Genomic DNA, 27,905 nt, shown 5'->3' with positions numbered 1-27,905 from the left:
TCTGAGGTAATGTCTGTCTTTGTCTCTGAGGTGTGTTTCCTGTAGGCAGCAGAATGCAGGGTCCTCGTTGCGTATCCAGTTTGTTAATCTATGTCTTTTTATTGGGGAGTTGACGCCATTGATATTGAGAGATATTAAGGAATAGTGATTATTGCTTCCCGTTATATTCATATTTGGAAGTGAGGTTATGATTGTGTGCTTTCATTCTCTTTGTTTTGTTGCCAAGATGATTAGTTTCTTGCTTCTAGGGTATAGCTTGCCTCCTTATGTTGGACTTTACCCTTTATTATCCTTTGTAGTGCTGGACTTGTAGAAAGATATTGTGTAAATTTGGTTTTGTCATGGAATATCTTGGTTTCTCCATCTATGTTAATTGAGAGTTTTGCAGGATACAGTAACCTGGGCTGGCATTTGTGTTCTCTTAGGGTCTGTATGACATCTGTCCAGGATCTTCTGGCCTTCATAGTTTCTGGCGAAAAGTCTGTTGTGATTCTGATAGGTCTGCCTTTATATGTTACTTGACCTTTTTCCATTACTGCTTTTAATATTCTTTCTTTATTTTGTGCGTTTGGTGTTTTGACAATTATGTGACGGGAGGTGTTTCTTTTCTGGTCCAATCTATTTGGAGTTCTGTAGGCTTCTTGTATGCCTATGGGTATCTCTTTTTTTAGGTTAGGGAAGTTTTCTTCTATGATTTTGTTGAAGATATTTACTGGTCCTTTGAGCTGGGAGTCTTCACTCTCTTCTATACCTATTATCCTTAGGTTTGATCTTCTCATTGAGTCCTAGATTTCCTGTATGTTTTGGACCAGTAGCTTTTTCCGCTTTACATTATCTTTGACAGTTGAGTCAATGATTTCTATGGAATCTTCTGCTCCCGAGATTCTCTCTTCCATCTCTTGAATTCTGTTGGTGAAGCTTGTATCTACAGCTCCTTGTCTTTTCTTTTGATTTTCTATGTCCAGGGTTGTTTCCATGTGTTCTTTCTTGATTGCTTCTATTTCCATTTTTAATTCCTTCAACTGTTTGATTGTGTTTTCCTGGAATTCTTTCAGGGATTTTTGCGATTCCTCTCTGTAGGCTTCTACTTGTTCTCTAAGGGAGTTCTTTATGTCTTTCTTGAAGTCCTCCAGCATCATGATCAAATATGATTTTGAAACTAGGTCTTGCTTTTCTGGTGTGTTTGGATATTCCGTGTTTGCTTTGGTGGGAGAATTGGGCTCCAATGATGCCATGTAGTCTTGGTTTCTGTTGCTTGGGTTCCTGTGCTTGCCTCTCGCCATCAGATTATCTCTAGTGTTACTTTGTTCTGCTATTTCTGACAGTGGCTAGACTGTCCTATAACCTGTGTGTCAGGAGTGCTGTAGACCTGTTTTCCTGTTTTCTTTCAGCCAGTTATGGGGACAGAGTGTTCTGCTTTCGGGCGTGTAGTTTTTCCTCTCTACAGGTCTTCAGCTGTTCCTGTGGGCCTGTGTCTTGAGTTCACCAGGCAGGTTTCTTGCAGGGGAAAAATTGGTCCTACCTGTGGTTCCAAGCTCAAGTTTGCTCGTGGGGTACTGCCTAAGTCCTCTCCGCTGTGGCAGCAACCGGGAAAATCTGTGCCGCTCCTTCCGGGAGCCTCCGTGCACCAGGGTTTCAGATGACGTTTGGTGTTTTCCTCTGGCGCCTGGATGTGCACAGAGTGCAGTCTCTTCTGGTTTCCCAGGCGTGTCCGCCTCTCTGAAGGTTCAGCTCTCCCTCCCACGGGATTTGGGTGCAGAGAACTGTTTATCCGGTCTGTTTCCTTCAGGTTCCGGCAGTGTCTCAGTCGCAGGGGTCCTGCCGCTCCCGGGCTCTCCCCTACGGGAACCCAGAGGCCTTATACAGTTGCCTCTTGGGCCAGGGATGTGGGCAGGGGTGGGCAGTGTTGGTGGTCTCCTCCGCTCTGCAGCCTCAGGAGTGCCCACCTGATCAGGCGGTGAGGTCTCTCTCCCACGGGGTTTGGGAGCAGAGAGCTGCTGCGGTCCGGGATCCGCCGGTGTGGGACTTCCGGTAAACACAGGAAGTGCCCGGCCTTAGAGGAATTTTGCCTCTGTGTGTCCTGAGTTCACCAGGCAGGTTTCTTGCAGGGGAAAAGTTGGTCCTACCTGCAGTTCCAAGGCTCAAATTTGCTCGTGGGGTACTGCCTAAGTCCTCTCCGCTGTGGCAGCCACCGGGAAGATCTGCGCCGCTCTTTCCAGGAGCCTCCGTGCACCAGGGTTCCAGATGGCGTTTGGTGTTTTCCTCTGGCGCCTGGATGTGCACAGGGTGCAGTCTCTTCTGGTTTCCCAGGCGTGTCTGCCTCTCTGAAGGTTCAGCTCTCCCTCCCACGGGATTTGGGTACAGAGAACTGTTTATCCGGTCTGTTTCCTTCAGGGTCCGGCGGTGTCTCAGGCGCAGGGGTCCTGCCGCTCCCGGGCCCTCCCCTACGGGAACCCAGAGGCCTTATACAGTTGCCTCTTGGGCCAGGGATGTGGGCAGGGGTGGGCAGTGTTGGTGGTCTCCTCCGCTCTGCAGCTTCAGGAGTGCCCACCTGATCAGGCGGTGAGGTCTCTCTCCCACGGGGTTTGGGAGCAGAGAGCTGCTGCGGTCCCAGAATATTCTACCTTAAAGCAAAAGGATATACCTTCTTCTCAGCTCCGCATGGTACTTTCTCCAAAATTGACCATATAATTGGTCAAAAAACGGGCCTCAACACGTACAGAAAGATAGAAATAATCCCATGCGTGCTATCGGACCACCACAGCCTAAAACTGGTCTTCAATAACAATAACGGAAGAATGCCCACATATATGTGGAAATTGAACAATGCTCTACTCAATGATAACCTTGTCAAGAAAGAAATAAAGAAAGAAATTAAAGACTTTTTAGAATTTAATGAAAATGAAGGTACAACATACCCAAACTTATGGGACACAATGAAAGCGGTGCTAAGAGGAAAAATCATAGCGCTGAGTGCCTACAGAAACAGGAAAGAGCATATGTCAGCAGCTTGACAGCACACCTAAAAGCTCTAGAACAAAAAGAAGCAAATACACCCAGGAGGAGTAGAAGGCAGGAAATAATCAAACTCAGAGCTGAAATCAACCAAGTAGAAATAAAAAGGACCATAAAAAGAATCAACGGAACCAAAAGTTGGTTCTTTGAGAAAATCAACAAGATAGATAAACCCTTAGCCAGACTAATAAGAGGACACAGAGAGAGTATCCAAATTAACAAAATCAGAAATGAAAAGGGAAACATAACTACAGATTCAGAGGAAATTCAAAAAATCATCAGATCTTACTATAAAAGCCTATATTCAACAAAACTTGAAAATCTGCAGGAAATGGACCATTTCCTAGACAGATACCAGGTACCGAAGTTAAATCAGGAACAGATAAACCAGTGAAACAAACCCATAACTCCTAAGGAAATAGAAGCAGTCATTAAAGGTCTCCCAACCAAAAAGAGCCCAGGTCCAGACAGGTTTAGTGCAGAATTCTATCAGACCTTCATAGAAGACCTCATACCAATATTATCCAAATTATTCCACAAAATTGAAACAGATGGATCACTACTGAATAACTTCTACGAAGCCACAATTACTCTTATACCTAAACCACACAAAGACACAACAAAGAAAGAGAACTTCAAACCAATTTCCCTTATGAATATCGACGCAAAAATACTCAACAAAATTCTGGCAAACCAAATCCAAGAGCACATCAAAACAATCATCCACCATGACCAAGTAGGCTTCATCCCAGGCATGCAGGGATGGTTTAATATACGGAAAACCATCAACGTGATCCATTATATAAACAAACTGAAAGAACAAAACCACATGATCATTTCATTAGATGCTGAGAAAGCATTTGACAAAATTCAACACCCCTTCATGATAAAAGTCCTGGAAAGTATAGGAATTCAAGGCCCATACCTGAACATAGTAAAAGCCGTATACAGCAAACCAGTTGCTAACATTAAACTAAATGGAGAGAAACTTGAAGCAATCCCACTAAAATCAGGGACTAGACAAGGCTGCCCACTCTCTCCCTACTTATTCAATATAGTTCTTGAAGTTCTAGCCAGAGCAATCAGACAACAAAAGGAGGTCAAGGGGATACAGATTGGAAAAAAAGAAGTCAAAATATCACTATTTGCAGATGATATGATAGTATATTTAAGCGATCCCAAAAGTTCCACCAGAGAACTACTAAAGCTGATAAACAACTTCAGCAAAGTGGCTGGGTATAAAATTAACTCAAATAAATCAAACACAAAAGAGAAACAAGCCGAGAAAGAAATTAGGGAAACGACACCCTTCATAATAGACCCAAATAATATAAAGGACCTCGTTGTGACTTTAACCAAGCAAGTAAAAGATCTGTACAATAAGAACTTCAAGACTCTGAAGAAAGAAATTGAAGAAGACCTCAGAAGATGGAAAGATCTCCCATGCTCATGGATTGGCAGGGTTAATATAGTAAAAATGGCCATTTTACCAAAAGCGATCTACAGATTCAATGCAATCCCCATCAAAATACCAATCCAATTCTTCAAAGAGTTAGACAGAACAATTTGCAAATTCATCTCGAATAACAAAAAACCCAGGATAGCTAAAACTATCCTCAACAATAAAAGGACTTCAGGGGGATTCACTATCCCTGAACTCAAGCAGTATTACAGAGCAATAGTGATAAAAAAAAGTGCATGGTATTGGTACAGAGACAGACAGATAGACCAGTGGAACAGAATTGAAGACCCAGAAATGAATCCACACACCTATGGACACTTGATTTTGACAAAGGAGCCAAAACCATCAAATGGAAAAAAGATAGCATTTTCAGCAAATGGTGCTGGTTCAACTGGAGATCAACATGTAGAAGAATGCAGATCGATCCATGCTTATCACCCTGTACAAAGCTTAAGTCCAAGTGGATCAAGGACCTCCACATCAAACCAGATACACTCAAACTAATAGAAGAAAAACTAGGGAAGCATCTGGAACACATGGGCACTGGAAAAAATTTCCTGAACAAAACACCAATGACTTATGCTCTAAGATCAAGAATCGACAAATGGGATCTCATAAAATTGCAAAGCTTCTGTAAGGAAAAGGACACTGTGGTTAGGACCAAACGCAACCAACAGATTGGGAAAAAAATCTTTACCAATCCTACAACAGATAGAGGCCTTATATTCAAAATATACAAAGAACTCAAGAAGATAGACTGCAGGGAGGCAAATAACCGTATTAAAAATGGGGTTCAGAGCTAAACAAAGAATTCACAGCTGAGGAATGCCGAATGGCTGGAAACACCTAAAGAAATGTTCAACATCTTTAGTCATAAGGGAAATGCAAATCAAAACAACCCTGAGATTTCACCTCGCATCAGTGAGAATGGCTAAGATCAAAAACTCAGGTGACAGCACATGCTGGCAAGGATGCGGAGAAAGAGGAACACTCCTTTATTGTTGGTGGGATTGCAGACTGGTACAACCATTCTGGTTGGTAATCAGTCTGGAGGTTCCTCAGAAAATTGGAGATTGAACTGCCTGAGGATCCAGCTATACCTTTCTTGGGCATATACCCACAAGATGGCCCAACATATAAAAAAGACACGTGCTCCACTATGTTCATCGCAGCCTTATTTATAATAGCCAGAAGTTGGAAAGAACCCAGATGCCCTTCAACCGAGGAATGGATACAGAAAATGTGGTACATCTACACAACGGAATATTACTCAGCTATCAAAAACAATGACTTTATGAAATTCGTAGGCAAATGGTCGGAACTGGAAAATATCATCCCGAGTGAGGTAAGCCAATCACAGAAAAACACACATGATATGCACTCAATCATAAATGGCGATTAACCCAAATGCTTGAATTACCCTAGATGCCTAGAACAAATGAAACTCAAGATGGATGATCAAAATGTGAATGGTTCTCTCCTTCTTTAAAAGGGGAACAAGAATACCCTTGGCAGGGAATAGAGAGGCAAAGATTAAAACAGACACAGAAGGAACACCCATTCAGAGCCTGCCCCACATGTGGCCCATACATATACAGCCACCCAATTAGACAAGATGGATGAAGCAAAGAAGTGCAGGACGACAGGAGCTGGATGTAGATCTCTCCCTAGAGACACAGCCAGAATACAGCAAATACAGAGGCGTATGCCAGCAGCAAACCACTGAATTGAGAATAGGACCCCCGTTGAAGGAATCAGAGAAAGAACTGGAAGAGCTTGAAGGGGCTCGAGACCCCATATGTACAACAATGTCAAGCAACCAGAGCTTCCAGGGACTAAGCCACTACCTAAAGACTATACATGGACTGACCCTGGACTCTGACCTCATAGGTAGCAATGAATATTCTAGTAAGAGCACCAGTGGAAGGGGAAGGCCCTGGGTCCTGCTAAGACTGAACCCCCAGTGAACTAGATTGTTGGGGGAGGGCGACAAGGGGGGGAGGATGGGGAGGGGAACACCGATAGAAAAGGGGAGGGGGAGGGGGATGTTTGCTCGGAAACCGGGAAAGGGAATAACATTCGAAATGTATATACGGAATACTCACGTTAATAAAAAAAAAACAAAAAACAAATTAAAAACTAAATATATCCTATTATGTAACCAACTGAAAGAGTTATTTATGAGAAAGAGAAGTGTCTTTATGCTAGAAATGAACACAGAACATATTTTGTTATTTCATGTGAGAAATCTTGATCCAGGTGCTATATGAATCATTATTACTTTAGAGTTTCTTTCTTTCTTTTCTTTTGGTGGTTCGGTATGTTTTGTATGACTCTGCCAATGTAAGTAAAATAGCAAACATGTTCAAGTGAAGAAGAGAGCATCAGAGACATATTTGATATTTACATTGTGATCTTTATACAAGTGTCATTGTTGTTTATCTGGATCTGTATTGTGGAAAAGGCTGTTCAGGATATTGTATCATTCAAAAGTCCAATCTATGTTCAAGTATTACTGTGTAAGTAAAATATAATCTCATGAATGTCCTAGATTCAAGGCCTCATTTTCATAGATTAGACAAGGTTCTTCTATAAGCTTTCTAAAGAAATTAAAGTTTTTGTAATAGTGCTGGGGTAGGGATTGTAATGGAGCAGAAATAGTTTTTTCTTTTATGGTATAAGTGTGATTTCTCCCCTTAAACAATCAAGTGTTTGTGCATTTATCAAAGACAAAAATCAAAGCATTAAAATACTACTGACAAATCCTTCACAAACTGTTTACCACTATCGTATGTCAGAATACAGTCTAAAGACATAAGTATTTACTTTTTATGGGTATATACAGCAGGCTAATGGAACAAAGAAAGCTTAAAACAGAAGTTCATGCCAGTTGCACAGTCTCCTATAATTTCTCAACTTGATGTCAAGTCATTGCTTTATTGTTAGCTAAAATAGAAATGTAATCTAAACAGGTGTTCTGTACAATGCAAGAGCAGAGCAAGGGTCAAAGATGTATCTGATGAGTCAATAACAAAATGTAATAGGAAGAACACTTGCTGGATGAAGCATCTAGAGAAAGACAATTGTATACAAGCTTGATAAACAAAGGCAAAGAGAAGTTACTTTCAAATGTAATAAACCTTACTAACCTATTTTTGTTTCCAAACCATTTTTCATAGTCTTTAAAGGTTAAGTTATAGTGCTGTAATTCATTTTCTTATTAAATTATTCATAATATACAAACTTGACAGAGATAAAGAGAGTAAGTAATGGGGGGGTTTAAATAATAGAGAAACATGATACAGTAGTCAGCTTTCCTTCGTTATAATGAAAGATCTAAGACAAAAACTTTATTTTGGATTATGATCCTGGAGGGTTGTATTTAAGATAGGTCTGGGCTTTGAAACTCTGGTACATGTGGTACACAATTGTGCAATGTTTGGCAGATCAAAGCACCTACCTCATGAACCTGTAAATAAAGAAATTTTATGAGTGTCTGACAGTCATCTTGTAGTTCATTTGGAGGACATTTTCCCAGTCACTTAAAAACCTTTCACTAAGTCCTGCCTTTCAAATAATGCATCACTTCCCAATAGCATCCTTCTGGGAAACAAACCTACAAACCCTGTACTATTAAAGATGACAAACATCCAAGCTACTTCACATGGTATTTAAAGTACATATCTATCTATCTATCTATCTATCTATCTATCTATCTATCTATCTATCTATCTATCTATCTATCTACCTATCTATCATCTATCTTTCTATATAACATCTTTATACCATATGTCTGTCAGAAGAAGTCTTATATTTATACTTTGCTCTCTTTTCCTCCTCAAGTAAAGTACCTGTTATGTTTCATCCACAAAAATGAACAAAATGATTTGTTATTATTGTGACATGGAATGTTCCCGGATTACCAGTACATAGAAGCCCATTTTAAATATGTGTGAATCATTGGTTATTTTATAGGAAAGAAATACAAGTCATTATCTGAATGGAGTTAGCTTTGCTTCTTATAGAACAGTCTGCACACATTTGCTGTCTTTACAACCTAAAATCTCACTAGGGGAAGACATCCAGGCTTAAAAGTCATTAACAATTATAACAAAATAGTTAAAAGGAAATTTGTTTAAAAGAAATAAAGGACAGCAACCATAAAAAATGTGTCTCAGTTAAATCTAAAAAAAAAAATATAATTTGCAACTTAGAATAAGCCTTGTATATTATGAAAGGAAATTATCTAGAAAAGCGGGAAAGACATAAAAGTCATTGTTTTAATAAAAAGTGCCAATTACTTAATTTGTAAAGAATAACTATTTTTTGTTCTCTCTGTACACAGAATTCACCAAGCAAAATAGATTCCAGAGGAACAGAATCAGACACAGCAAATAAGAGAGGATAGAGAATATACATTGCTTAGCATATAATTCTGCAATAGTCTCTTATTTCCAGCTCAAAAACAAAAAACAAATAAAACCCCTGTCCTGTTTCTCAGCTATTTCAATAATAAGCTATAAGTGGAACAATATTTTATAACCAAGGAAAGAAGATATTGGTACAATCAAATATGTTTCGGGTTCCATTGCTACTATACACTGACTTTTTGACTTTGAAAGGCTACTATGTCATTTTACAGAATAAATCTGTTTTTGCAGCTTACAAAGTAGAACACTGATTTTGCAATGCAACTTCATAATCACTGATAAGGTCAAACTAACATAGGGATGTGTGTTTTGTCTTACACCTGATGTCTGGTCAGCGAAGGGAGGATCAATTCTCATTTTCAAAGTTATTCTTTGTTTTTAAAGATGCTATACCTGCAGGTAATCATCAGGACGTTTAACGAGAGGTCTGTCTGTATATGATGCCACACTGTCACATTTTGCCATGTTCTTGCTTGTATAATATGTCGCAGGACTTAAAGATGGCTTAGGTTCACTAACAAGACTTGCATAGAAATTTCTGACATTGTCATACACAATTCACACTTTATGTAAAGGTTATTGCTTTATATGAGCTGTTAGCCATTCAACTTCAATATAAGGAATGCATTACTTTGTTTTTAGAAAATATATAACATACCATGAAATCAGTATATCTATGTATATCCAAGAATAATATTATATGCTGAGAGAGATATAGGTGGCAAGAAAAATATTCCCTGCAAGCACAAGGAATATTTTCATGTTATAACTCAAAAAATGTGCATTTTCACCTTCCTACGCTGAACTCCTGTAAAATATAATCCAAATAAGCCACCTTTTCACTCTGTTTTTATGATAAAGAGACACATCACTTGTTAGAAAATGATCATCATGGCATTCATTTTATTGTTCATACAGTTTGTGTCATTTTCTGTAGTCTAAAAATAGAAGGCATTTGAGAAAATAATCCACTGGCACTGAAATACTTTAAGTATAAATTATTATCCCAAAGTTCAAATATGTATATTACCATAGGAGTTGACATAATTTGAACTAGGTAGTAATATATATTAAGAACTTATAATGATAATTGAAGGGTAATTTATTTATTTATTTAAGTAACTTATGATACTACTAAGGGACTCAGGAAATTTTAGATGCTTTTCTTTGCTTATTGTCTCCAAGACTATTTATGTTCAATGCATCTCAATTTGGAAACTAAAATTTGAATGTATGAGCTGTAGATATTAGCAAAATTTCACCTCACACGTATGAAGCCTTGAGTTTGAGTTACAAAAAAAACCCAAGAAAAAGAAGTTATTTTTTCCACAATGTATAAAGTATGCTTTGAGTTGTGCTCTGTGGAAATGTATTGAATACTATTTAAATTTTAAAATTCAACTGAGTTCATTAAGTTGAAAGTCTAGATCTTGGGTTACAATGACCACAGAACAAGAACTTCCTAGCTACTTGCCAACAAGTGATTCCAGAAAGCTATAGATTTAGATGCTTTGCTGTAACTTATATTTTCCAAATACTTCTTCTTAGTATTTGGAAAAATGCCTGTTTTCATGGATATTTCAGGGGTAGCCAAGCCATGAATAGAATATCCCCATCTGATGTGGTATTATTCTCCTATGGTTAATAAAACACAGACCAAAGTTAGCTGGGGAGAAATGATTATTTCAGTTTACACTTTGTCTTCCAACACGTAGGAAGTCAGGGCTAGAGCACAGGGTGGGACCCTGGAAGAAGAAACGGAACAGAAACCGTAGAGGAATGCTAATTATTGGCTTGCTTTAAATGTTCTTCAATCTGCTTCCTTATGCATCCTAGGACTACTTAACCAGGAGTTGGAAATAGCCATGGGGGGGGGATTGAGACTTCTTATAACAACAATTATTTAAAAAAATTGCTCCCATAGGCAAATCCACAGACCAATATCATGGGGGCAATTTTAAATTGAGTTTTGCTATTTCTAGGTTATTCTAGTTTTTGTCAAGTTCACAGAACTAATCGGTGGAAATGACCCCTTGTCAACTGGACACACAAAGGTTAAATTATAACTTTTCCTTTTTTGTCAGTCCTGGAGATCTTGAGTATTATAAAGTATAAAACAACCTCCTGCTTTTAAAGTCCAATAGTCTTTAAATAATCTAATACGTTAGAAATTCAAGTTCTCTTTAAAAATAAAGTCTCATAATTTTAGGTACCTTTAAAATCCAAAGTATATCATATTCCCCAAGACAAGAAACATGAGTTACTCATGAGAATAAAACCAGAGTTCAAAACTAAAATTTCACTTTTGGACATTTGGAACTCAGTCATAATCATCTGGGCTCCAAATGACTTCGGTAATCCCACCTGTCTGATTCTTCTATCTACAATAGACAAATTTTCTGATACATTCAGGCCTGTTGCTCTCTGATCTTGTCTTTTTTGGTTGTCTCATGGTCCTAGGATCTCCAATATGCTGGGATTTCCCCTGTGACTGTAATAGCATACACCAATGGCCTTTCTTAGCCTATCACAGCACTAAGTTAAGCATCTTTTCCTGCCCCCTTTGCTACTACAGTTTCCTGATACCAAATTTAGCCCCCTGTGTAGGAAACCTTGCCAAGTTCAGCTTCTAGCTTGATATCTAGCCTTGGAACCATGTAAGCTGCTGTGTGATGATCGGAGGAAAATATCCCTAAGTTTCTCCTCAGTAATGGTGGTCTCTTCTTAACCATAGCTGATTTCTCAGCCTCAGCTGATAAAAATTTATTGTACCAGTAAACATTGTTTTCAATTCAGTTGTGCTAATTTTTTATCAATCCCAGCTGAGTCCTGATACAAGTTGAGCAGAAACATCTTTTTTTTTCATTTTTCATTTTTCATTTTATTTATTTACATTTAAAATGTTATCCTTCTTCAAAGTTTGCCCTCCACAAGTCCCCTATCCCCTCCTCCCTCCCCCCTGCCTCTATGAGGGTGCTCTCCCATCTGCCCAATCACTCCTGCGTCAGTGCCCTAGCATTCCCTTATCCTGGGTCATTAAGCTGCCACAGGACCAAGGGGTTCTCCTCTCAGAGATGCAGGTAGCAATCTTCTGCTACATATCCAGCTGTAGCCATGGGTACCTTCTGTCTACTCTTTAGTTGGTGGTCTAGATAGCCCAGAAACATCTTAATTCAAACTGTCACACAAATGGTCCCAAAACAGTCACTGAGAGTTCCCCCGTCTTCTTTCAAAACTCTACAAGCCTGGCTTCCTTGCCTGCATTACTATCAGCATTGTCTTCTCAAATTCCAACAACAGTCCTTAAGCTCTAAAGAACCCAAACAGTTCTATAGGCTCAAAGATTCCTCCCCTACCCTCCTACCTTCCATAGTCAGATCCATCACAGCAATGCCTTGCCTTCTGGTAACAGTTTCTGTTTTTGTTACTTTTCATTTGCCAGATAAAACTTTGACCAAACTACAATTAGGGAAGATAGATGTTTATTGAAGCTTAAAGTTTACAGTCCATTATGTAAGGACAACTACTGGTTTGCCTTGCATCAGTTGCTAAGCTTCCTTTCTCAGACACTTGCTCTCGATGGACAAGGCAACACCAAGAGTGGGCTGGGCCTTCATATGTCAATCATTAATCATGAAACTTACACAAAGACATGACCAAAGAAAATCTGTGGGTTTGTGTCAGGTTGAAAAAAAATAACTAGTCTATCACCTTATAGTGGTTTAACAACTTTTCTAAAGGTTTTTGAAACAAAATGAAGCCATTGTGGTTTTCGCTATTAGTAAGTTCAATAATTTAATGAATAAACACTTATAAAACTGGCTTTGTGTTATTTTACTTAGTAATATGCTAATGTGTTTTAGCACGTTTAAGAGTGGTTAAGTTAAACTATGTTGGTAATAATTTAGTTGTATTAAATGTGCTTTAGATGAGAGGTTTTCTTGGTGAACATGGCCGGATGAAATTCAACTGCAAACATATGGAATCTAAATAAAGACCAGTAGAAGCCTGAACAGAATTCACTCTCTCCCTACTTGGCTGACTGAGATGGAACAATGATTTTCTCCTGCTTTCTGTGTTTATGGACTTCAACCATTTTTGCATGGGTTGGTATTTATAAAACTGACTATGGATGTTAGAATTTGGAGGTATATTAATCATATTGTGGTTTGAACATAAAATGTTTCCATGGACTCTTGCGTTTGAATACTTGGCCCTCAAATATTGTTGGTTCTATTTTTGAAAGTTTGGAACCTTCAGAAAGTAGGGTCTCACTGAAGCAACTAGATTATTGAGCTGGGCTTTTATATTTTATAGCGTGACCCCATTTCCTCTCATCTTTTTTTTTTTTAGTATAGATGGAAAATCACCAGCAGCTTGCAATACTGCCATTATGCCTTCTCCAACATAATGGGTGAAATCTCTTCCTAAATTTTACCCAGAAATAAATCTGTCTTCCTGTAAGTTTCTATTGGTCATGTATTTGATAAAATCAGTAAATTAACTAATGTTACAAGTCCCCTCTGACTGCAAGTATACATTGAATTTATATATTGCATACATTCTTTGTTCTAGAGTACGTTTTCTATTTAAATTTTATTATTTATAGAAATATATCCATGAATTTCTTACAAACTTGTTTGATCTGATTACTTTTCAACAAAAATAATTAAGGTTTTATCTGGATATGTTTGTAGATTCATACAGTATTCGTTGAATACTGGACCAGAGTCCAATGGAAACTTGGCTGTACATCATGAACACCTGAGTTATGTGGTACTATAGCATGAGCCAATGCAATGAATGTATACAAGTAAGGAGAAAAAATTAAATAGAAAATGTAAATTTTAGTTTCCTAGAAATCTGAGCCCAGGGCTTATTGTGCACTCTGACTATTTTTGTGGCTGATTAAGTCAATTCAGTGGATTAAAATGAGACAGATAAAATTCTGTCTGCACTGCCAGCATCTATTCAATAAATGTCCAGTCCAGACAGATGCAGTGCAAAGTCAAGACGTGCCAGGTCACCAGCTTTCACAGGGCCTGATGGATGTTACCATGTGAACAACACTCTGACAGGATGCGCTCCGTTAAGGATAGCAACCATTTCTGGGGAAAGAGAAACCATGCCCATTGATACATTTTGGAGTCAACCCCAAATAAAACTCCCAAAGAAATCATATACTGATAATGTTTTTGTTAATGAGTGTCAATGTGTGTTTGATGAATTTTGGGGTATTTCAGAAAGCACCTGCAGCAGATGGCCGGCACTTCTCAGCTGCTTTTATGATCTAGCTACAAGTATTTTAAATCCCAGCTGTCAGCCCATGAGCCTGACCGTGAATGTTAAAATACACAAGCACTTGCCCAAGGCAAAACATACTGGCACGGGTCACTTTGTTAAGGGGATATGACTCAGCTGACCTCTGGCTCTGGGTTACTTAAAGATGCCAAAGACATTTCAGAAAGAAGGTGACTTTGTCTATTTTATGGTATTTCTAGGGCTCCATACCGACAGATTTTTCCTTCTAAGACAAAAGTTCTAGGACTTTTGGAAAATGAATCAATAGAACACTTTGGTATAGATACTAAGGCAATACCTCATTTTAACCTTTTCTATTTGCATAGAACATTTGAGGATCACAAAATAAATATGAATGGGTAACCATGTGTACATTTTACCATCTATATTCATTACTTTTAACTATGAATATGGTTAAAAAATAAATATTTTGCATTCCAGAAATTCTCCTCTGTTACTTCATATGTGGTAGCAACCATATTCCTCTTTTACAACTAAGATCAATCATCTTGACCAGATTTATTACCAGGTATTAATACTATTACTATTCATATCTAGCGTTAATTAAGAATTGTACTAATTCATTGATTCTTTAGGGATTATTGATTCTTGGTGTCAAAGAGCATCCTAGAAATTTATTTCAGTCTGTCTAAATAAAATCTTAAGATTATGATCAGATATTATCAGTATAGTAAAGTATAGAAAAGGGGACCGGTTACTTAAATTTTGTTACTTTTTAAACTAACATTACTAGTTGTATATTTATTCCTTTCTTCATCCCAACAATATCCATACAAGGAAATGAAGTAATATTTCAATACTGTATAGCAACTCCCTTGATAAAGGAATGTGAGAAAGAAATAGCATACAAATATGGTGGGAATGAGGTGAAACTATTCCTAATATTAATTAGGGACAAGTTAGCACCCTCATTTAGAAGAGTGTGAAAAACATTTATTGTTTCATTGAATGTTGTCATCTATACTTATTTTGTCACTCAAAATCATTAACTATGTCTCAGTTGATAATCATGACTTGCTCTCTGAAATCCAGTGTACTGTTTTTTTTTTTACATAGCCTTTATTTATCATTTAAAACTCTTCCTAATCACCATGAAAGTATTGCAATACTCTAAAGTACTCTAAAGGGATTAAGAGATAGAACTTCTTCTACAGTGTTCAGTAGACAGTAATAATGTATGGGATGCAATCTTGATACTATACTATTATCAAAAGACACGAACAATCTATAAGTGTTATATGTAGTCAGACTTTAACATTGTGTACTTTTAAACAAGGCTAATTCATCTGTGTAGCACCAGTAAGGATGTAAATTGAAGTCATCAAATCCCGTGGAAATAAACCTATTTTGGTCATGTAATCTCTGAAGATGAGAACATTGACATTTCCAAGAAATCACATTTACCACATTTTATTTTCTAGATAGTATACCTGTAAATAACATCTCATATGTGACATGTCAGAACAGAGTCAGAATAACTTGCAGAGGCTTATTATATTCAATAACAGGCTGTAGTTAACATTGTTCACTCTTGCCTGGCCTCAAAAACTGTTCCACACTTTTTAAGTGAAATTTATTTGCACATCCCATCTTCGAAGGATATACACAAAGTAGATAAATTTGATCATCTCATTTTTCAAATGAGGAAACTGAATCATAATAGGTGACATAAATTAGTTTCTGTGGAATCACAAATCACACCAATAGTGCCTTATAATGTCATTTAATTAATTCACAATTCTCAATTTTAGCTAATTAGGTTGAGCTTATTTTGGAAAGTTTTTTCTAATTGGTGTCTTAGTAATGTTTCCTGTTGTTGTGATAAAAATCTTCTGCTAAAAGCAACTTAATAGAGAAAGGGTTTATATGGTTCACAATGGTAAGTTACCATCTGGCCTGAGGGCAGCAGCAAAAGCTCAAGTGCATGCGTCACCCTGCGTGCTAAATCTGGAGCAGACAGCAATGGATTCTACATGCAAGGTCATGCTCAATCTGCTTTCTCCACTCTTAAACAATTCCAGCATCACTTGCCCTGGTAATGTCTTCCAACCAATATAATGAAGATAATCTCTAGCAAACATGCTGGCCAACCTCATCTAGGCAATTCCTCACTAAGACTTCTTAGCAGGTAGTCTCAGATTGTGGCAAGGTGATAATAAAACCTAGCCATCACAATAGGCTTCCTTTATATTTTCACTTATTTTTCTTTATTATTAAAACATATTCATTCTACAGAATAATGGGTACTTTTGTTGCATTTTTTTGACAATTTTCTAGCCTATTTTACTACTTACTGACGGGATTATTTGTCCTCAAATATATATTCATTGAGGTTTTACATGCTGGACATAAAGTATTTGTTGGATAAATAGTTGGAATTTTTTCCCCATTCTGTAGGTTCTGTATTTACATTCTTAACTTTTTTTGATGAAAATTTTAAATTTTGGAGTTGTTAATTCAATAGCCCAATAAGGTTGATTTCAGGAAATATAACTTTTAAGTAAATGTATATTCATAAGAAAATGTTATCACTTTCCACAAAACTGTGTTTCAAAAACTATGTAATAAAAAAGGGTAAATGTTTTTAAAAAATTATAAAAGAAGTTCTATAAGATAATACAAGATTAACATTTTTCATGTCTTAGAGATGAAGGGAGGAGGGACACAAAATTAAAACCACTTAGATGTTGGTTATTTATTTATTAGAACTTTTGCCATTCCACAGTATCACATAAATTGGGTGCAATAAGACTATTTTTTTCCAGAAAACTAAGGTTTATTGTTGGGTCATACATATTTATCATTCTTTAAGCATGTATATATCTACATTGATATTTCTAATGCTCTTGACTTCAAGTACAGAAATTAAAATATTTTTAAAATAATTTGACAAAAATAAAAGTACCATATTTATATCATCTTTTGTTCGTATTTGAAGCCCCCACCTTGATGAAAAGCTAAGACTAGTTATTAAAGCATTTTCTCCATTGTGTTTTGTTTCTTTCAAATACAAAACGGGACTAAAATGCAACAAATAGGATGAAATACCATTTACCAATCCCTGGTTTTGTTCCCTGGGACATTACAATATTACTAAGAAAGACTTTGTATACACCTATTCTTTTGTGTTTTCTCTTAGGAGTTTTAAAGTTCTAAGGAGATTGTACATAAAGGTATTTTATTTATTTTCACTTGAATTTTGGAGAGTGTAGTGAGTCCTGGGGACAGTTTTCCATTCTCATACATGTGGACATTTAAATGTTAAGTACTGTTTTTAAAGAGAACATGTTTTCTCCAGTGTGTGATGTGACTATATCTGTCATTATTTATTACTAAAACCTCTACAATAGTCTATTCCTGGTCACAATACATCAAGTCAGGCCCAATGGCACTAGATTAACACATGGCCACTGGTGCTATTATCATTTTCTCTACTCATATACAGTTCATGTCCATTGCCCAAGGAATGGTGCCATCTTGGTGATCAAATCTTCTCATCTCAGTTAACAAAATCAAGTCAATTCTCCATAGATACAGGCAAAGCAGCCTGTTGCAGACAAATCCCCATAGACATGGCTATCGCCAGTCTATTATAAACAATCTTTCAATGAGATTACATTTTCAGGAGATTTTAGATTTTGGTTTCAGTAACTCTTTTTGCTATTATTCTTCTGTAGTACGGTTTGAAATCAAGTATTAATATACTTGATACTGGCTTAAGTGGCAGTCGGCATGTAGAAGAATGCAAATTGATCCATTCTTATCTCCTTCTACAAAGCTCAAGTTCATGTGGATCAAAGACCTCCACCTAAAGCCAGATACACTGAGTCTATTAAAAGAGAATTGGGCCTCAAGAACATTGGCACAAAGGAAAATGTTCTGAACAGAACACCAGTGCCTCAGGTTCCAAGATCCACTGTAGATGAATTGGACCTCATAAAATTACAAAGCTTCTGCAAGGCAAAGGGCACTATCATTAGGACAAAAATGGCAACCTATAGACTAGGAAAAGATTTTTACCAATTTTACATCTGACAGAAGACTAATATCCAATATATACAAGGTACTCAAGAAGTTAGATTCCAGAGAACCCAATAACCTCATTAAAATGGGGTACAAAGGTAAACAAAGAATTCTCAACCAAGGAACTCGAATGGCCAAGAAGCACCTAAAGAAATGTTCAACATCCTTAGTTATAAGGGAAATGCAAATGAAAACAACCCTGAGATTCCACCTCATACCAGTCAGAATGGCTAAGATAAAAAACTCATGTGAAAACAGATGCCAGCGAGGATGTGAAGAAAGAGGAACACTTCTCTGTTATTGGTGGGATTGCAAGCTGGTACACCTGTATGGAAATCAGTCTGGTGGTTCCTCAGAAAATTGGACACAGTATTACCTGAGGACCCAGCTATATCACTCCTGTGGGAATGTACCCAAAAGATGCTCCTGAATATAACAAGGACACATGCTCTACTATGTTCTTGGCAGCTTTATTAATAATAGCCCAAAGCTGAAAAGAACCTACATGTCCTTCAACAGAGCAATAAATACTGAAATTGTGGTACATTTACACAAAAGAGTGCTATTTAGCCATTAAATTATTGACTTCATGAAATTCCCATGCAAGTAGAATGAACTAGACAATATCATCCTGAGTGTGGTAACACACTCACAAGAGAACAAACATGGTATGTAGTTGTTGATAAGTGGATATTGGGATAAAAGCTCAGAATACCCTGACACAACTCATAGACCATATGAAGCTCAAGAAGAAAGATCAAAGTTTGGATGCTTCAGTTCTACTTAGAATGGGAAACAAAATAGTCACAGGAGGTAGACAGTTGGAAGGACTTGGGAGGAAGAGAGCAGGGGAAGAGGAAAAAAAGGAGGTGGCAGGATTAGGTGTGGGAAGAAACAGCGAAGATGTACCCGAGAGCCAGGAAATTGAATAGAGGTGTGTAGCAATGGGGTATGGGAAACTGGGGATAACCAACAGAAAGTCCCAGACACCAGGAAACAGGAGGCTCCTAGGACTCAATTGGGATGACATTAGCTGAAATACCCAACAAAGGGGAAAGGTAACATCCAGAGGTTAGACACTGCTGCCGGTTGAGGGATGGGGCCACACACCCTTCTCAGAATTTTAACCCAGAATTTCTCCTGTCTAAAGGAAATACAGGGACAAAGAGTAAAGCAGAGACTGAAGGAAAGACCGTTCTGCCTGGGGATCCATCCTATATGCAGCCACCAAACCCAGTCACTATTGCTGATACCAAGAAGTGCTTGGTATGATAAGCACTGATGTGGATGGTAGGACAAGAGCCTGATATGGATGTCTCCTGAGAGACTCTGCCAGAGCCTTAAAGATCCAGATGTGGATGCTTGCAGCTAACCACAGGACTGGGTGCAAGGACATCAATGGAGAAGTTAGTGGAAGGATTGAAGGAGCTAAATGGGTTTCAACCCCATAGGAAGAACAACAATATCAACCAACCAGACCCCGCACCCCTTGCCTCCAGACCTTCCAGGGACTAAACCACCATATGGCTCCAGCTGCATATATACCAGAGGATGGCATCAACAGAAGGGGAGTTCCTTGGTCCTGTGAATGCTTGATGGCCCAGTGTAGGGGGATGCTAGGGTGGAGAGGTAGGTGTGGGTGGATGGGTAGGGGAACACCTCCATAGAAGCAGGAGGGGTAGGGGAGGTGGGATACAGAGTTTTCAGAGGGAAAATCAGGAAGGGGGATAACATTTGAGATGTAAATAAAAAACAATAAAAAGTTTAAAAATATATTTCTAGTTTAGAACTCTTTGCTTTAGATTGTTGTTTCAGATCTTTTATTTCTATATTATAATTTGCTTTACATTTCTAGTTCTGAAGAATATCATTGCAATTTTCATGGGTATCATATTGACTATGTAGACCAATTTTGGTACTATAAGTATTCTAACCCTATATAACCTCAGTTATTCTGGGGACACGAGAGCTGTTTTCGCATTCTAGGATTTTCTTTAATTTCTTTTGTTAGGTTTTATAATATTCATTTAGATGTCTTTCACTTTTGGAGCTTTATAGATTAAAGGATAATTAGGGTAGTCTCCTTTCAGGAGCTCAGTGTATCTATGTTGAGATGTTAGTGGTGACTAGGTCCAATTCTTTTCATCATTCGATAGACAGCTCTGGGCTTGTTAAAATGCCAGGACTTGATGGACAAGAAGAGCAGATGTGAACAAGTCCCAAATTACTAATTGACACAACTCAAAGTATATCACATTCCATTAGGAAAGCAAGACAAAATATCAGCCCATGGATATGAAGTTGTGTACTTTACACTTGAGTGGAAGGGATAGATTCACATAGAAATGGAACATGATGATGGTAAGATTACATAATTGTGCTTATATCATCTATACAGGATAAAAATAAATAAATAAATAAATAAATAAATAAATAAAAAATAAATGGAGTGGTAATAGGAAATTCTACATCTATTGAAATTTTTTTTCATTTTCATATGCATTTTGTCCGTGACATTCTTTCCACGTTCTCCAAGGAAAATATTATATATATATGTATATATATGTATGTATATATATGTGTGTGTGTATATATACGTATGTATATATATATGTGTATATATATATATTTTTTTTTTCCAGAAGCTTTTCTGTGACTGCCTTTAGGTGGTAAGAGTAGAGCTGCTGTATATACCTGAGTTGATGAAAAAAATCTTTAAAAGCTTTTTCTCTAATATGATGTTCAAAGAAAGGGGTGGGATGAAGGTCAAAGAACATCTTCAGCAAATATTTATTTATTTGTAATAAACTGAGTGAATTTTTAAAAGTTTGTTGTCCTCATGCACCAAGTAAAGAAACTTCCTTGCTTTTCTTTTTGAGTCTAAAGTTAAAATTATGGGACAATTATTTAATGAGATTTTTATGTAAGTCAGCCATTTTGCTGTGTGAAAACAAGTGTGTGCTAATTTATCCTGGAATAAACCTAACAGGATTAATATGCATATCTGCTCTGAGAAGCTTAAATAAAGCCTTGTGAGAAAAGAGGGAAATCTCTGAGACTCAGCTTTAGAAAATTGTGGAAAATTTGCAGATATTATTCATACGTTCAAAATGTTAAGAATATAGTGGGACCCAGGGATTACTGCATTGGGATTTGTTAAATTAGGACATATTCTGGAAGAATAGCAATTTAAATGATTCACAGGATTGAGTTTTCAGTAGGCACCTATTGAAATATAAAACAAAAATCAATGCAGAGAGGATGGAGGAATCAAAGTCAATTAGAGATTTGCAAAGGAAGCATACATCTGGGCATGATGTCCAAAGAAGACATAGTTGATCACAATTCCATGTATTTCCTTATCAAATGCACAGACACAAATTGGCTTCACTTGTGAGCATCCTTTGTAGGCTAAATAGAAGGGAGCGGAAGAGAAGTACTTCATAGAAACCAGTGCACAGAATGTTTCTGAATAAAGTTGCTCATTGCAAACAGCAACATTTCTATGACAACCTGCTGCAAAAGACTGGCTGTGGTGGCTCATGCCTGTAATCCCAGCAGTTGTGATGCTTAAGAGGGAGGAATACCTTAAAGTTAAGTGTTACATAGTGAATTCTAAGCTAGTCTTTATTATACAATCAGATTCTGTCACAAAAAGTATCTACTGAAAACACCAATATGAGCATTCAATTTATTAATTACTTTGCAACCTATAGGCTTTTGGTTATTAAAATAAATCCTAAATATTTGTAATTGGCTTGATTTAATATTATATTGAATGCATTCCCACTACTGCTAAATGTTCTAAAAACATGTTTTACAGGTCATATATACTATGTTGTCACATTAAGTTTTAATATATTATTTTATTATTTTTCTAATATTTATTGTCTAGAAAAGTCTGGTTTATAGACATGCATGTAGAGGATTATCTTGATTTTGTTACTTGAGGTTGAGAGTGCCTGATCAGTCTTGTGACACCACTTCTTGGACAAAGAGTTGAGGATTGTATACAAGTAAAGAATTTAAGGTCAGCACAAGTTTGTTTCATCATAATCACTCTCCCCAAATGGCTTATTAACAGAACTCCCATCACACTGATACTGCCTATTGTTAGGATCCTCTCATAACATCACCTGAAAAACACCTGAGCTCAAAATCCACCAGTAGGCTGATGTCCTTTGTCTGGCTTTTGAATACTTCTCTTTTTATTATTTTTTTCTTTTATTGAAACAGATTTTTCTCATATGTATATTCTAACTGTGGTTTCTTCTTTCTGAACCCCTCTGGGTTCTGCTATACATTCCCTCCATTTGAATTCACATTCCTTCTGGTTTTCCCTAGAAAACAAACAATAAAATAAATCAAAAACAGGAGAATTTAAATATAACCAAAGAAAAAAAGAAGCAAAACTAAAGCACAATGAATGCATATAGACACTTAGATACACACTCACACACACAGAAATTCCATGTAAACCACAAACCAGGAGACATAATAGATGCACAAATGTACTCTGTAAGATAAACTGAAATGTGAAAATTAAAATAAATTCCTTGATATAACATTCTGAGACTTAAAAACAAATCCACAAAACTCCAAATACACTTCTGAGTGTGTATTGCATTGGTCAATTACTGCTAGGCATGGGGCCTACCCTTAAGTGTGGTTTGCCTCCCCAGTGAGACTATCTTGAGAAAACTAATCTTTCATTTGCAAGTGTCTATCAATTGGAATTAGGGATGGGGACATGTGTCCACTTCTTTTCAGCTCTGTGACCCTATCTGGTACCTATCCATGGAGGTGCTGTACATGCTCCCACAGTCTTGGCAACTTCCTATGTGCTTGATCCCTGTTGTATCTAGAAGGCCTTGATTCCCTAGGGGTCCTTTACCCCCTCAGGTGCTTACATATTGTTCCTCAGGGTTCCCTCAGCCTTAATAGGAGAGATTAAATGGAGACATCCCTTTCAGGTCTAAGTGTCCAAAGGTTCCCTCAGTCTCAGCGTGTTGTGTGACTGTGAGTCTCTGTATTTATCCCCATCTGTTGCAGAGTCAGCATCACTGGTGATGTCAAGCAAGGCATAAATCTATAAGAACAGCAAAATCCCCACTGGGAATACAATAAAATAAAAGTAATAAAAACTTTAGCAGAACAGAAATTAATTTAGAAAAAAATTATTCCTTTGGCAGAACAGAAGTATTGATTTTTCCCTCGGTCCCTAGCCTATCTATTCTCTGGTTTTTGGACAGACAAGGAGCATTGAATATGAGTTCCAACTCTTGGAGGGGGCCTTAACTCAAATGAGATATTGGTTTATTAGTCTCACAAGCTTTGTGTACTATTATTGTACTGGCATATCTTGCAGGCAAGTTGTTTTTGTAATATGAAGGTTTTCTAGCTGGGCTGTCGTTTCCCTTTCTCTTTTGATAATGTGCAAAGTACCTTCCTGTACAAAAGAGGCTAGAACTTAGGTGAAGGCTCTCACCTTCGTCTTGATTCGTGATCGGCTTGATTGCTCCATGTTTATAGGATGGTTTAGGTGCTGTCTACAGCAATAAGGCCTTGTCATAAGTTTTTGGAAAGCTGACCTGAAGAGGCTTTCGACCCCCTAAGAACAACAATGCCAACCAACCAGAGCTTCCAGGGAGTAACCACTACCCAAAGACTATACATGGACTCATCCTGGGCTCCAACTGCATATGTAGCAATGAATAGCCTTGTTGGGGCACCAGTTGAAGGGGAAGCCCTTGGTCCTGTCAAGGCTGGACCCCCAGTGTAGGGGATTGTTGTGGGGGGCAGCAATGAGGGGTGGATGGGGAGGGGAACACCCATATAGAAGGAGAGAGGGAGGGGTTAGTGGGCTGATAGACAGGAAACCAGGAAAGCGAATAACATTTGAAATGTAAATAAGAAATACCTAATTTAATAAAAATGGGGAAAAACATTTTTGGAAGGTAACCAATAGTCTTGGAAATATCCTAGGTTCTTTAGGAGTTCCCATGGGATCTCTTTGGCCATAGAACTCTATTATATATAACCCATCTCCAGTACAGGAAGTCTCTCTTTGGTAATGAGACATGATCAGTTGGGCTCTGTCTACCCTGTGATTTGCATATTTCATTTATATCCCCTTCACATACATATATTCACAGGAAGTTGCTACTGTATTAATGGTCCTTAATTTTAGCTGTCCCTTCCTACATTCCCTTCCTCACATGCCTCTTCCCTTCCTCTCCCTGTTTGATCCTCCCATCCCAGTCACCACCCACTTGCTGTCTAGGAGAAGAACTAAAATGTAAGAAGATGGTTATGGATCTTATGAAACTCCAGTGCCACTTTAGAACTTGGAAGGCAGCAGGTAAAAGATTAAGCCCACCAGTGACATTCTACAAGGCTATGTGGCCATAAGAAGTAGGCATGATCCACCATAGTGGGGACTGTTTTAATTCAGGAAAGGAAAACATACCATAGAAATAATAGATGAAGAGAAAGAATTTCTCATGTAGGATTTTCCTTTTGCTTGAAAGTCTATAAAATGCCAAATACCTGGAAGAGATTTGTTGTGATTAAAACTTACTAATGTTCATTATTCTCAATCTTAAAATAATCGGGCATCCTGGATAGAGAAATAGATCCCCGTGCCTGTTCTGAAATGCCACCTACAAATACTTTTCGAAGGTGTAGCTTGGTTCAAAAATCAAAGATAATTAATATAGAAGATCCACTTTACGTGAGAGAGAAGTAATGGGAAGAAAGGAAGTAAGGAAACAGACCCCCCAGTGCCTCCATGCTCTGAAATGAACTCAGATTAAATGATTGGGCTTTGATCCTGAATAAGAACAATCAGAAACTTTAATAGATACCTACAATAAGATTCAGGTACTATTTGAAGGAATGAGCCCTCATAGAACATGAAACTCTGGTTTAAACAAGAGACAAAGAAACACAAAGGGAAGTATGATAAGTAGGAGGATAAGGTAGAAAATTTACATGCAGAACAGACCCAGGGGGAAAAATGTACATACATGAAGGCAAGAGTCCTAGGCCATGTTGGTGATTAAACACATGCTTCACTGGTATCTTAGAAAAGGACTAAAGAGAAGAAGAAAGAAAACCAAAATACGGTGAAAGAAATATTTAAATACTCTTGGGTTTCCCAAAAGTTTAAAAACTTTCATTCCATATATTTCAATACTCTGTGAAATCTCAATGCTTAAACATTAAGGCAAAATTAATTAACTTATATGAATGTTTACATCAAGATAGTTGTTTCAAGAAAAGCAATCAGTTTATTGTTCTCTAAAAAATTATGAATGGTAATGAATTACATCTTCAAGATAACAAATGAAAATATTTAGAATTCTGTATGTGTGAAAGAAAATTGTTACTGCCCTTCAAGTTTCAAAACATGCAACATCCTGTACTAATCGATTCTAAAGGTAACATTGAGAATAGAATATAATTAGTACACACATGCATCAAAAGACAATGTAAGCATATTAATTAAAGCATGATTCTAATTAATCAAAAGTTTGAACGACTCCAATGGTTTTCTATGGGGCAATGAATGAGCATAGTTTTGCATACTAGTAAAAATTGTGGTTAAAATTATGAATAATTCCACAGACATATGTAGATTTTCAATATAGTCAGTGGAACATAGATAAATTTGTAAATATAACATGGATCTAAGAAAAATTAGGAGACATAAAATTATAGAGGATATGATAAAACTAATAAATGGCTAAGAAACATATAAAATTAAACCAGAAAAGCTACATACTTAAAAGTTAAATAAAATATATGAACCATATTGGATAATCAACACAGATAGGGTTTGTGAGTAGACAGATTAAAAAAATTCATTACTAGTGGATATATTTGGACATTTTTAATACTCATTTTTTGTAATATTTTAATATGATTTTAAAAAAAATTGAGCTTTATCGCTTTCCCCATCACTTCTTCCCTCCAGTTTAGCTCAAGTATCATCATCATTCCAATCCATCCCATGCTCTCCCAATCTTAATAGTCTCCTTTTAAAATATAATTATTTATTCAGTTCACAATCCAATATCAGCCCTTCCTCTCCTCCCAGCAACCCCTCATGCAAATTCTCCCTACATTTCCCTTAGAAGGAGAAACCTTACTCTTTGTGTCACCCCTACACACATACACACACACACACACACACACACACACACGTACGCACCCCCCCACACACACTCACATACACAAACGCACCAAGTTGCTTTTGAACTAGGCACATCCTGTTCCACTGAGACCAGACAAAGCTGTCCATTTAAGGGTATAGGATCTACAGGCAGGCAGGTAGGCAACAGGCTCAGAAATGGCCCCTGCTCCAGTTATTTCAGGTACTTCCTTGAAGACCAAGAAGTTCATCTGATAATAGTCTCTTTAATTGTTATTGTTATTACTGCTACACACCCACATGTATCTATATGCACAAATGCATAAATGCAACCAGAGGATCTATTTTTTTTTGTGTTAGTGAATTGTCTCTAAATTCACCCTCATAGATCCTGGAAAGTTTCTACTGTATTAGGTTTCCACACTGTCTCCTAAATGCCACCCAATGCCAGCTGTCTCCCTCTGTACTGTCTTCCACCTCCCCCTCCCACACCTTATCCCTCCCTTCCTGTCTTCAACAGCCCACCAGCAAAGTCTACTTCCTCTTCCAAAGGAAATCCATGTGTATCCTCTAGAGACCAACTCTTTACCTGTCCTCTCTGGGTCTGTGGACTGTAGCTTAATCTTTACCTACCTTCTCTGGGTCTGTGGATTGTAGCTTATCATTTCTTAATGTTAGTATTCACCTGTTACTGAATATTCTAAGAAAGAATGTTTAGTGTAGATGTCCTGGTTTTCTCATTCTTGAAATCTTTTTATTTCTCATTGTTCCCTGGACCATAAATCCAGGAGCTCTGATATAGATGTATCCATTAGGGATTGAATCCATGCATTCTCTTGCTCTCTGTAGTGTTTCCAGGTGTGGGTTTCTTTTATGGTCAACATTTGCTCTAAAGTGCTTGGACCTCTGTAACCAAAGAAACTAGAATACTTAAAACTTAAGACTCTGGTGATTTGAACTGTTTTTGACCCAAAACCTTCTTTTCTGAGGTCTAGCATTTATACATAGAAAACAGCATGTAAGCTGCTAAGGGAGGGAAGCACGTGAACAACTGCAATATCTAGGAACTATGAAAATGACTACCATGTCAAGATATTGGGAAAGGTGAAATAGTAGAGCTTATGTATCAGTGGTAATCAACAACTGTCTAATTGGAGTTAAGGCTTACTCGGCAGGAGATCAATTATGCTAAAGTGAAGTAGTTAACAACATCTTTTTCTCCCTCCATTTGATGGTTACTTAGACAGTTCTTAGCCCTCTATCACATGATAGGCCTATCTGCTTTGGCAGCACATTTGAGACTTCCTTGGCCTTGACCATTGTGCAGATGTACTTATCAAACCAATTGATTTAAACTAAAATCCTGAAAAAAGATAATGTCAAAACTGTCATGTTATAACTAAAGTGATTACTATCTTCTTCCAGAAGCAAATATTTCAATGTTACACTGCCCCTCATAAAAATTTGATATGAGGTGTGATTTTTGTGATTTTTGCCT

Source organism: Rattus norvegicus, chromosome 14, assembly GCF_036323735.1.
Source record: "Rattus norvegicus strain BN/NHsdMcwi chromosome 14, GRCr8, whole genome shotgun sequence".
Taxonomy (NCBI): domain Eukaryota; kingdom Metazoa; phylum Chordata; class Mammalia; order Rodentia; family Muridae; genus Rattus; species Rattus norvegicus.
This window is presented reverse-complemented; position numbering follows the sequence as displayed.